Raw genomic sequence first — 13,052 nt, forward strand, 5'->3', positions numbered from 1 at the left:
TGTTACAGCAGAAACTCTCAGAACAGGGTAGAAAAGCTGTGTTTGCCTTAAGGAGAAATGTAAAAGATATATATTTGAATTTTGTAACTTTACTTTCGCTTTTTGATACTTATATAAACAGTGTACTTTGTTATAGTTGTGAAATTTGAGGTGCTCACAAGGCACCAGCTATAGAAAGGATACATCTGGGCTATTGTAAAAATATTATGAAAGTAAAAAGCTCTACTAGTAATGTCATGGTGTACTACGAGCTAGGTAGATTGCCATTATTGCACACCAGAAAATGTCGAATTTTTAAATACTGGTTTAAGCTGTTATGTACTACAAACTGTATTTTGAAAAACTGTTACTTATAGATTATCGTGGATCATCTCAACGAGATTGATTTTTCTCGCTTGAGCTGGTACAGCGAAAGTGAGAAAAGCAAGCGAGTTGAGATGAACAATGATAATCTATTTATCGCTATTTTATCGCGTTTTGTTATTTGATTTTGCCATGTGATTATGGACTTTCCCAATTGATCTTCCTCTAAGTTCAGTATTTTTGTGATTTTACTTTTTACCTATGACGACGTTGTCAATTTCATCATGTTCATGTCAATTTCGTTAGCAACGCCACGTGGCCTCCTTAGTTTCTAGTGATAATTATTCCATCTCAAGCGAGTAGCATGATATGAAAATTATCACAAAAAAAGATCAAACGAAAAATGCACAAAATAGCGATAATGTTTTTTATCGCTTTTTTGTGCATTTTTCCTTTGATCTTTTTTTGTGATAATTTTCATATCATGCTTCTCGCTTGAGATGGAAAATTATCGATAGAAACTAAGCATGCACGTGGCGTTGCTAACGAAACTGACATGAAATTGACAACGTCGTCACAGGTAAAATAGCGATAAAAAGATTATCATTGTTCATCTCAACTCGATTGCCTTTCTCGCTTTCGCCGTCCCGGCTCAAGCGAGAAAATCAATCTCGTTGAGATGATCACTGATAATCTATAATTATATGACGATTTACAAAAATGTCCAAATAATAAGACAAATTGGTTGTATTTTATTAAAAACGAGTTGCTCAGTATAGGTTTAGGTGATATTTGGTATAATCAAGGTTTATTTTTAGATAGTAAGCTCTCCAGTAGTTTTTACTTGATAATTAAACAACGCCTGTTTGATTGTCTGAAGCAAGATTTTGACAGTCAAATGAATAATTTAGTTAAATGTACAAGTTATAGATATATGGTTCAAAATTTTTGTTTACAAAATTATTTATGTAAACCAATACCAGTTATTTATAAGACATGTATTACCAAAATAAGACTTAGTAGTCATGATTTAGCTATAGAATGTGGTCGCTATTCTACAATTCCAAGAAGTAATAGACTATGCAGTTTTTGTAAAAATGACATTGAAGATGAGATGCATTTTATTTTAAAATGTCCTACTTATCAAGGTCTTAGATCTTATTTTATAAAACCATATTATTGGAGAAAACCTTCTATGTATAAATATATACAATTAATGAGTTCTAATAACCTTAGAGAATTATGTAATTTGGGTAAATTTATATTTCGTGCACAAAAATTAAGATCTAACATGATGTAATATGTTTAACACATTACCTTCTGCTATCTATGTATACTTTGTGTAGTTTATATGTTGTATGCCTATAGTTGTTATGACTTTGGTAAATAAAGATATTATATACTTAATCTTGTGAAAATTTTTCATTAATAAATACTTTTTAAACTAAGATTAAAATTGCATGTGTCATTCGGTCATTTCATGTGTCATTCAATCATTTCATGTGTCATTCAATCATTCGTGTTACGTATCTCTAGTACTTATCTATGGATAAGAGCTAACACTACCAAAACAAATTCACTAGAATTAATCGAAAAATTCTAGAAAAAACTACCTCTAAGCTTATACTCTCATTACCAACTTATGTAGCAGATGTTACTATCATCATCCTAAACGGAATACTTCCAATAGCCCAACTTCTTATTAGACTATTGAACAACATCTTTAGCGCAAGGAATCGAGTGGCGCTATGTTCAAAAATCTGAAACTATAGGGCTAAAAATTTGAAAAAAAAAACGGAAAAAAGTGGGGTTGGCCTATTTTATGGCTTCTTGAGAAAAACAATGAGGGGAGTCACCGGGTATGACTATTTAGGTCTTGTAGAGGAGAAACAGGCGCATCTTTTGCACAAGGTATCGAGTGGCACTATGTTAAAAAAAATATGAAAAAATGGGGATTTTTTTTCATAGCCTCTATAGAAAAATAATTAGGGGTGTCACGGGGTATAGCGTGGTGATAGATATACAGAGCGATTGTAGATATACAAAGTGTTGTTAGATATACAGAGTGGTGATTAAATTCTTTTAAATTCGACGTCCAATTGTTTGATACTTAAATCGACGCCCAATGACAATGTGCCGTCATGTATTGCCAAAAACGACGTCCGATTTATAGTAGTCTTCTCTTATCGATGTCCACTATTAATGAATAATAGAATAACAAATTGCTGCACTTACACTTATACATGTAAATGCATATTGATAAATGACATGCGAGTATACTTAAATAAGAACCGAACGACAAAGAAAACTAAACGAAATATATATATAGGGCAACACTCAGTCTTCAACAATGGACAAAATAAAGAAGTATAAATGCCAATTGTTAAAGTATTATAATTTGGACTCTGTAAAAGTTTGAAACCCATCATAGGTAAAAATACGGCCTTAAATGCGGAGCCTTGGCTCACACCGAACAGCAAGCTGTAAAGGTAAAGGGCTATATAATTGCTTACATCCACTTTATTTACATCCACTTTATTTGAACTCTGGTCTATAGTTGTCCGATTAGCAATCTCTACACGTTTCATTGTTTTTAATAAGCTTTTAAATTACATAAAAAATGATATTGCAACCTGTAAACATCGGTAATACATTAAAAGAGAAAAAATAATATATTTTATTTGTCACATATACTATGTTTAGGTTGTAAAAATATTGACCTAGAACTGTCTTTACTATTTTTATTTTTTTTATCTTTATTCTTCTCGGACAATCTGTTATAAACTTTTTTGTCCCAATTTCCACAGTTTTGTTCAGTTTTTTAAGATATATTTTTGTATAATACGGCATGTCGGCAAAAAATGTCTCGGCGTTTGGATCTTTCCATAGGTCCATTAAAACGGACAACGATTAGAGAAGCTAAAAATTGGACTTCGATTTGAAGAGCCAAAAATTGGACCTCAATTAGAGGGTGATAGAATTGGCCGCCGATTTGCAAAATATACAAATTGGTGATAGAAATAAAGTGTAGATAGATATACAGAGTGGTGGTAGAAATACATTGTGGTTGATGATAGACAAAATTGTGATAGATAAACAGAGTAGAGGTAGATATACAGATTGGTGGTAGATATACAGAGTGGTGATAGATATACAGTGGTGATATGTATATATAGAGAGAGAAAGGTGATAAATATACAGAGTGGTGATAGATATACAGAGTGGTGGAAGATATACAGAGTGATGATATATATATACAGAAAGGTGATATATACACATATTGGTGATGTATTTACAGTGGTGAAAGATACACAGAGTTTTAGTAAATATATAGAGTGGTGGATGATATACAAAGTGGTGATAGATATACAGAGTGGTGGAAGATATACAGAGTGGTGATATAGATATAGAGTGGTGATAGATGTTTAGATAACGATAGATATACAGAGTGGTGGTAGATATACGGAGTGGTGGTTGATATACAGAGTGTTGAAAGATTTACATAGTGTCGGTAGATTTACAAAAAGATGATATTAATACAAATTGGTGATAAATATACATGGGAGTGATAGATATAGAGAGTGGTGGAAGATATACAGAGTAGTGATATAGATACAGAGTGGTTATAGATTTACAGAGTGGTGAGAGAAATACAGTGTTTTGGTAAATATATAGAGTGCTGATTGATATACAGAGTGGTGACAGATAAACAGGTTGGTGATATATATACAGATGGAGATAGATATACAGAATATTGATAGATACACAAAGGGGTGATAGATATACAGATTGATGTTAGATATACAGAGTGGTGATTGGTTTACAGAGAGGTAATAGATATATACAAAGATGTGATATATGTACAGATAAGGATGGATATACATAGTGGTGATAGATAAACAGAGTGGAGATAGATATATGTAGAGTGGTGGAAGATATACAGAGTGGTGATAGATATACAGAGTGGTGTTAGACTTACATAGAGGTAATTTATATACAAGTATGTGATATATATACACTTAAGGAAATATATACAGAGTGATGATAGATATACAGATTGGAGATAGATGTGGAGTGGTGATAGATGTATAGATGAGATTAGATAAACAGAGTGGTGGTAGTTAATGGAGTGGTGGTTGATATACAGAGTGGTGATAGATATACAGAGTGGTGATAAATATACAGAGGGGTGATATATTTACAGAGTGGAAATAGATATACATATTTGTGATATATATACAGAGTGGTGATATATGTACAGATTGTCGATAGATATACAGAATGCAGATAGATGAACAGATTGGTGATAGGTATACAGAGTGGTGATAGATGTACAGATTGGTGATAGATATACAGAGTGGTGATAGAAATACAGAAGGCTGATATATAAACAGGTTGAAAAAAGATATACAAAGTGGTGAAAAATATACAGAGTGTTAGTAGATATACAGAGTGGTAGTAGATATACATATTGGTGATATATATACAGAGTGGTGATATATGTACAGATTGTCGATAGATATACAGATTGGTGATAGATATACAGAATGGAGATAGATGTACAGATTGGTGATAAATATACAGAGTGGTGATATGTGTCAGATTGGTGATGGATATACAGAGTGGGGATAGAGTGGTGACAGATATAGTGATAATATATATACAGAGTGCTGATAGATATACAGAGAAGAGATAGATATACAAAATCGGGATAGATGTATAGATTGGTGAAAGATATACAGAGTGGTGATATGTGTTCAGGTTGGTGATGGATATACAGAGTGTAGATAGAGTGGTGATAGATATATACTAAGTGATAATATATTTAAAGAGTTGTGATATATATACAGAGTAGTGATAGATATACAGAATCGGTATAAATTTACAGATTTGTGAAAGATATACAGAGTGGTGAAAGGTATACAGAGTGGTGATAGATGTTCAAATTAGTGATAGATATACAGGTTGGTGAAAGATAAACATAGTGGTGATAGATATACAGAGTGTAGATAGAGTGGTGATAGATATATACTTAGTGATAATATATATAAAGAGTGGTGATATATATACAGAGTAGTGATAGATATACAGATTGGTGAAAGATATACATAGTGGTGATAGATATACAGAGTGGTGATAGACTTACATAGAGGTAATTTATATACAAGAATTTGATATATATACACTTAAGGAAATATATACAGAGTGATAACGGAGTGGTGGTTGATATACAGTGTGGTGATATTTATACAGACTGGTGGAAGATATACAGAGTGGTGATAAATATACAGAGGGGTGATATATTTACAGAGTGGTAATAGATATACATATTGGTGATATATATACAGAGTGGTGATATATATACATACTGGTGGAAGATATACAGAGTGGTGATAAATATACAGAGGGGTGATATATTTACAGAGTGGTAATAGATATACATATTGGTGATATATATACAGAGTGGTGATATATATACAGATTTTCGTGAGATATACAGATTGGTGATATATATACAGAATGCAGATAGATGTACAGATTGGTGATAGGTATACAGAGTGGTGATAGATGTACAGATTGGTGCTAGATATACAGAATGGTGATATATAAACAGGTTGAAAAAAAAATACAAAGTGTTGGTAGATATACAGAGTGGTAATAGATATACATATTGGTGATATATATACAGAATGGAGATAAATGTACAGATTGGTGATATATATACAGAGTGGTGATATATGTACAGATTGGTGATGGATATACAGAGTGGTGATATAGTGGTGATAGATATATACTAAGTTATATATATACAGAGTGGTGATAGAAATACAGATTGGTGATAGATATACAGAATGGAGATAGATGTACAGATTGGTGATAGATATACAGAGTGGTGATATGTGTACAGATTGGTGATGGATATACAGAGTGATGATAGAGTAGTGATAGATATATACTAAGTGATAATATACATACAGAGTGGTGATAGATATACAGAGTAGTGATAGATATACAGAATCGGGATAGATTTACAGATTGGTGAAAGATATACAGAGTGGTGATAGATGTTCAGATTAGTGATAGATATACATAGTGGTGATATGTGTCAGATTGGTGATGGATATACAGAGTGGTGATAGAGTGGTGACTGATATAGTGATAATATATACACAGAGTGGTGATAGATATACAGAGTAGTGATAGATATACAGAATCGGGATAGATGTAGATTGGTGAAAGATATACAGAGTGGTGATGGATATACAGAGTGTAGATAGAGTGGTGATAGATATATACTAAGTGATAATATATATACAGAGTGGTGATAGATATACAGAGTAGTGATAGATATACAGAATCAGGATAGATGTACAGATTGGAAAAAGATATACAGAGTGGTGATATGTGTACAGATTGGTGATGGATATACAGAGTGTAGATAGAGTGGTGATAGATATATACTAAGTGATAATATATATACAGAATGGTGATAGATATACAGAGTAGTGATAGATATACAGAATCGGGATAGATTTACAGATTGGTGAAAGATATACATAGTGGTGAAAGATATACAGAGTGGTGATAGATGTTCAGATTATTGATAGATATACAGATTGGTGAAAGATATACATAGTGGTGATAGATATACAGAGTGGTGATAGATATACAGAATTGGTATAGATTTACAGAGAGGTGTTAGATATAGAGAGAGATAATAGATATACAGAGTGGTAGTTAATCTACATATTGATGACATATATAAAAAATTTGTGGTAAAAATACAAAGTGGTTTTAGATAAACAGGGTGGTGATAGATATACAGATTGGTGATAGATATACAGAATTCAGATAGATGTACAGATTGGTGATAGATATACAAAATGGTGATATGTGTACAGATCGGTGATGGATTTACAGAGTGGTGATAGATATATACTAAGTGATAATATATATACAGAGTGGTGATAGATATACAGAGTAGTGATAGATATACAGAATCGGGATAGATTTACAGATTGGTGAAAGATATATAGAGTGGTGAAAGATATACAGAGTGGTGATAGATGTTCAGATAAGTGATAGATATATAGAGTGGTGATATGTGTCAGATTGGTGATGGATATACAGAGTGGTGATAGAGTGGTGACAGATATAGTGATAATATATATACAGAGTGGTGATAGATATACAGAGTAGTGATAGATATACAGAATCGGGATAGATGTATAGATCGGTGAACGATATACAGAGTGGTGATATGTGTACAGATTGGTGATGGATATACAGAGTGTAGATAGAGTGGTGATAGATATATACTAAGTAATAATATTTATACAGAGAGTTGATAGATATACATAGTAGTGATAGATATACAGAATCTGGATAGATTTACAGATTTGTGATAGATATACAGAGTGGTGAAAGATATACAGAGTGGTGATAGATATACAGAGTGGTGATAGACTTACATAGTGGTAATTTATATACAAGTATGTGATATATATGTTACAGGGAATTTGTAAAATCAGGGATTTTGTAAAATCACTGGACTAATCAGTGATTGTGTAAAATCACTAACAGCTTCAGTGGTTTTGTAAAATCCCTGAAATTGTTAGGGATTTTACAAAATCACTGAAAATAGAGCTAGGGATTTTGTAAAATCCCTGATTACAATAGAGTATAACATGCTATTAGAAATGTGTTTTTCTTAATATAAAGATAAACCAAATGAATGATCACTAATTATTTAGAAATATATTTGTTTAATAAACACTATGAGCTAGAACTTGTGAATAATGATAATGACTAAAAAGCTTTTAAACGGGTATTTAGACCACTCTGAATTTGCTTATTTTTGCAAGACAAGTTTGGATGACATCCCTACCACTATAAGCTATTGATATGTGAATTTTCTTAACTATGCTGTACATGTCTTCATAATATTTTTAAAACATCTTCATCAGATGAATATCGTTTTTAACAATTTTTTTCAAATCTTCACATTGAAGAACTTCAGTCATACTTTCATTTATCAACAAAATATTTACTTTATTTGGATTAAAAGAGTTGAGAAATTTTAGAAACTTATTCAAAGTTATACCACTTTGTGATAGAATACATGTGTCTGATAAATAACCAAAGTAGGTAAACTTTGTTTATTTTTGCTTGGTTAGATTAACCTATTCATAAACATGCAAGTACAAAACAAAGTGTTATTAACAATATTTTCTGTTGTCTTTTTTTATTATTATTTTGTGAATATAAATGTTATTTAAAAAATTTGTAGGTTGCAAATTAATAATACAACACTTTTTCATGCAGCAATAAGATGCTCTTGATCTGATATGCATGTAATATATGCCACTGGATCACATACCCTAACCCACTCAATTTCTTATACCTTACAAATGTGTTTTTCTTCTCTAATGACAGCAATCAACCTACTGTTCTGATCAGTTTTTATATTTGATTTAAAAAATTTATATAATTGGTTTTATTTTCTACAGTAATTAAACAGAAAAACTATAATAAACAGTAACTTTCTTTCAAACACGGTAGTGATAAGAGCTTGTTTTGTCTTCTTTCTGTGGCTCGTCGACAAAATATTCCAAAATGTTTATCATATTTTCCCTGGTTCCATATGTTGCATTTTACCTCATTTATTTGAAGTAACTTTTGTGTGTATGTTTGCTCTTGATTTCAAGACATTTGTGTCTGAGCCATTGTTCTACAGTATGTCAGTTGTTTTGTGCATGAAAACCGCTCACTCAGCATTAAAATAAATACTAAATTAACCTCAAACTTATTGAGTGTTACTGTTGTAGTCTTTTTTTCCACAGAAATTCGTAATAAAAATTAATGAATGTATTTTACAAATTCCCTGAATTTAATTAGTGAATCTATAAAAAAGATCTTAATTATTACAGGGATTTTGTAAAATCACTAGTCAAAATCAGGGATTTTATAAAATCACTAATCAGTTCAGTGATTTTACAAATTCCCTGAAATTTCAGTGATTTTGTATTCACAAATTCCCTGAAACATATACATCATCACCACTCCACATCTATCTCAAATCTGTATATCTATAATCACTCTGTATATATTTCCTTAAGTGTATATATGTTACAGTGAATTTGTATAATCAGGGATTATGTAGAATCCCTGATTTTTCAGGGAATATGTAGAATCACTAAAATCATTAGTAATTATATATAATCCCTGAAAATGACCAGTGATTTTACATAATCACTGAACATTTGAATAATTATTCTACAAATTCCCTAATATAATTTCAGGGATTATGAATAATTTAAGGATTCTTTGTTTGATGAAAAAAAATAAAAATAAATATAGACAGATCAAATTTATTCGTTCATAGTGTGTTAATTTACCATTTATTTTATTGATATTTAATCGTGTGTTTTTCTATGTTGTGATGTTATACTATTGTTTCAGAAAAAGGTAGAAGGTTTGGTACCATTAAGGGCATCCGATACAGTTTCTCGATTAAATGTCATTTTTATAAATTTGTAATATGTTGTAGGCCTTGGCGAGATATAAAATAAAACACAAAATAAAACCTAGGTCACCGTGCTTGTTTTCGAGAAAACTGAGGCTAAAAATTGGGGATTTGTGCAATTTTGTGAAAAAATAAGGCAATGTTAAAATTTTTTTGGAGCAGATATGTTTCGTCGTAAATTATTAAGATCGGGTTCAATCTGAAGCTGTGATAAGTGACAAAAAGGAAAAAAATAAATCACTACATGAATAATTATACAATTATTCAAGCCTTGCTTGTCATTGCGGACCAGATGCTCAAAGTGGTATTTTTTTAAACCTAAAAAATAGAAATAAACTGTTTCTGAAAATGTCATTATTATGATTTTTCTGCATAAATTGCATTTTGTCATTCTTTCTCCAAATCCAAAATAAAAAATATAGGTCACCGTGCTTGATTCCATGATAAACGCGATTTATCCTAAAAATTGCGTCCCCCCTTTGTAACCTCAACGTTAGCGCTAAAGTGCACGACGTCGCTGGCAGACAATTTCGACGTTATCTCTTCAAATGACCGGAGACATTTTTCAGATGTATAAATATTGCTTGTAAGATGTGTAAATTACTATCTATAAATTGGTAATATTGTTTCCGGAAATAAAATCATGTTAATAACAAATATTTTCATTAAATCTGGTCTCACGAGGAATCAATATATTTTAGATTTTATGGAAGAATGCAAATTTTCTGCAAAGGAGGTTGGTAAAACTTTTATACACTCCAATGGAGTAGACAGTACGGCAATAGATCATATACTGTACCCTGATCTTCTACAAGATGATATATTATATGTCAAAAAGTTAGATATTATAAATAATGTATCAGACCACTATCCAATTAAGGCTGAAATCAACTTCGAGTTTTCAATTGGGTCAAATGAATTAAAGTCATCAAAAAGAGGCAAAATCTACTGTAAAGTTAATTGGGATAAACTGGATAAAGATAAATATCAAGAGTCCATAGAAAAAGGAATAGATGCATTAAAACTGGATCTTAACACAACTGATGGTATTAGCGATGCATTTTCTAACATAAATAACATCATTGATTCTGCTACCAAATCAGTAGCTCCTGCGCACAAGGCATTCAGGAAACGACCGAAGCTGAAAGTGATGAATGAGAATATTGACCACGCTATTAAAGCAAAGAAACAAGCACATGCATTATGGAAATTTCAAGGAAGGCCAGCTGACCCTTGTAATGAACTAGTTATCAATAAAAAACAAACAACTTATGAATTAAGAAAGCAGTGCAGGAATGAAATTGCTCAAAGGCGGATTAATGACAGAGAAGAAATAATTTAAGCTAGAGTCATGGATAAGAAACTATTCCATAAACTAATTAGTAGACAAAGAGGCAAACTAGGCAAACTTATTGACGAGCTACATGTAAATCAATCTAGTTACAGCGAAACAAACATCTTAGAAGGCTGGCGAATTCACTTTTCAAATCTAGCAAAAAAATCAAATACGTCGAAATTTGATATACAATATCTAGATACTGTCGACAGTGAATATGAGCATATAATTAAGATTTGTACCGATGAGAGAGAGCACAGTCCGGTTGCAATCAAAGAGCTAGATGAAGCTATACATAAGCTGAACAGAAATAAATCGGCAGATATCTTTGGTGTTACTGTGGAAAGTATTTTATATGGTGGATTAAAATTAAATAGTTCCTTACTTCAAATTATAAATGCAGCATTTAAAACCTGTATTATACCAGACATTCTTAAAGTTGGAACGCTATCCCCTATATTCAAAAATAAAGGAAATATTTTAGACGCTAAAAACTATAGAGGAATAACCATCACTCCTACCATATCTAAAATTATTGAAACCATACTAAAATTCCGTATTAATCCTCAAATTTTAGATCAACAAAACCCGCTTCAACGAGGATTTACCGAAAATTCTGCTCCACTTATTGCTACACTTATGATAGATGAATTCGAAAGAGAGAACAAGGATCTAAAGAAAACAACTATCCTAGGAATGCTTGATGCAAAGTCTGCCTTTGATGTGGTTCGTCACTCCAACATGATACGGAAATTATACCATCTCGGACTATCGGAACAATCAATACTACTTATAGATAGTCTATATACAAATGCAACTACCAAAATTAAATGGAATGGACAGCTTTCAGAATCTTTCAATATTGAACAAGGAGTACGACAAGGTGGAACCTTAAGCGCCGACTTATATAAAATATATATAAACCAACTACTAAACCTTCTTGAAGATTCTAACCTTGGCGGAAAAATTGGGTCTATATCATGCTGTGCCCCCACCTGTGCTGACGATATAGCCTTAGTAAGCGATAATCCGTACAACCTACAAGCCATGGTCAATATCGCATCAGATTACAGCAAGCGTGAAGGATACCATTTACAACCAACAAAGAGTGTCATCCTCCCTGTTAAAACATCAAACAGATTATTTGATGATATGGATCTCGATTTGAATGGTGAGCTGATGCCAGTAGTTGACAAAACCCCACATATTGGCATTCAGAGAGCTTTTAAAGATTCTGCATCTGCCACAATTGAGGAAAATCTTAAAAAAAGCAAGGAGATCTCTATATAGCTTAATGGCATCTGGCCTACATGGCGAAAATGGATTAGATCCAGTTACAGCAATCAGTTTAGTTAAAACATATATCATTCCAGTTATGCTATACGGATTGGAGACATTACTTCCTAATGGGAAAAATCTGGATCTAATCAATAAGCAATACAAAAAGATGCTGAAGCAAATACTATCTTTAACTACAAATGTAGCAGATCCTGCTGTATATATCATATCAGGTCAACTACCAGCAGAGGCTGAAATTCATAAAAGGGCATTCACTTTGTTTGGCAATATATGTAGATCAGGGAATACATCAATGGAATGGAGAATTGCAGAGAGACAGCTTAGTATTAAAAATATGAATAGTAATAGTTGGTTCATTGAGATAAAAAAGCTTTGCCTGAAATATGACATTGATGATCCTTACAGTTTTAGTGAGAGATATTAGCAAGCAAAATCGAAGGAATTGTGCAAATGATGATACAAGCATGAAAATAACCACAAAGCATCATTATTATATACTTTTTAAGAATTAACTGCTGGCCATTAAGAAAAATGATTTTTGCAAGATGGCCACGGCCATTTTCTAAAATGGCTGTTTTCTTTAGTTTG

Source organism: Mytilus edulis, chromosome 9 (genome assembly GCF_963676685.1).
Source record: "Mytilus edulis chromosome 9, xbMytEdul2.2, whole genome shotgun sequence".
NCBI lineage: Eukaryota > Metazoa > Mollusca > Bivalvia > Mytilida > Mytilidae > Mytilus > Mytilus edulis.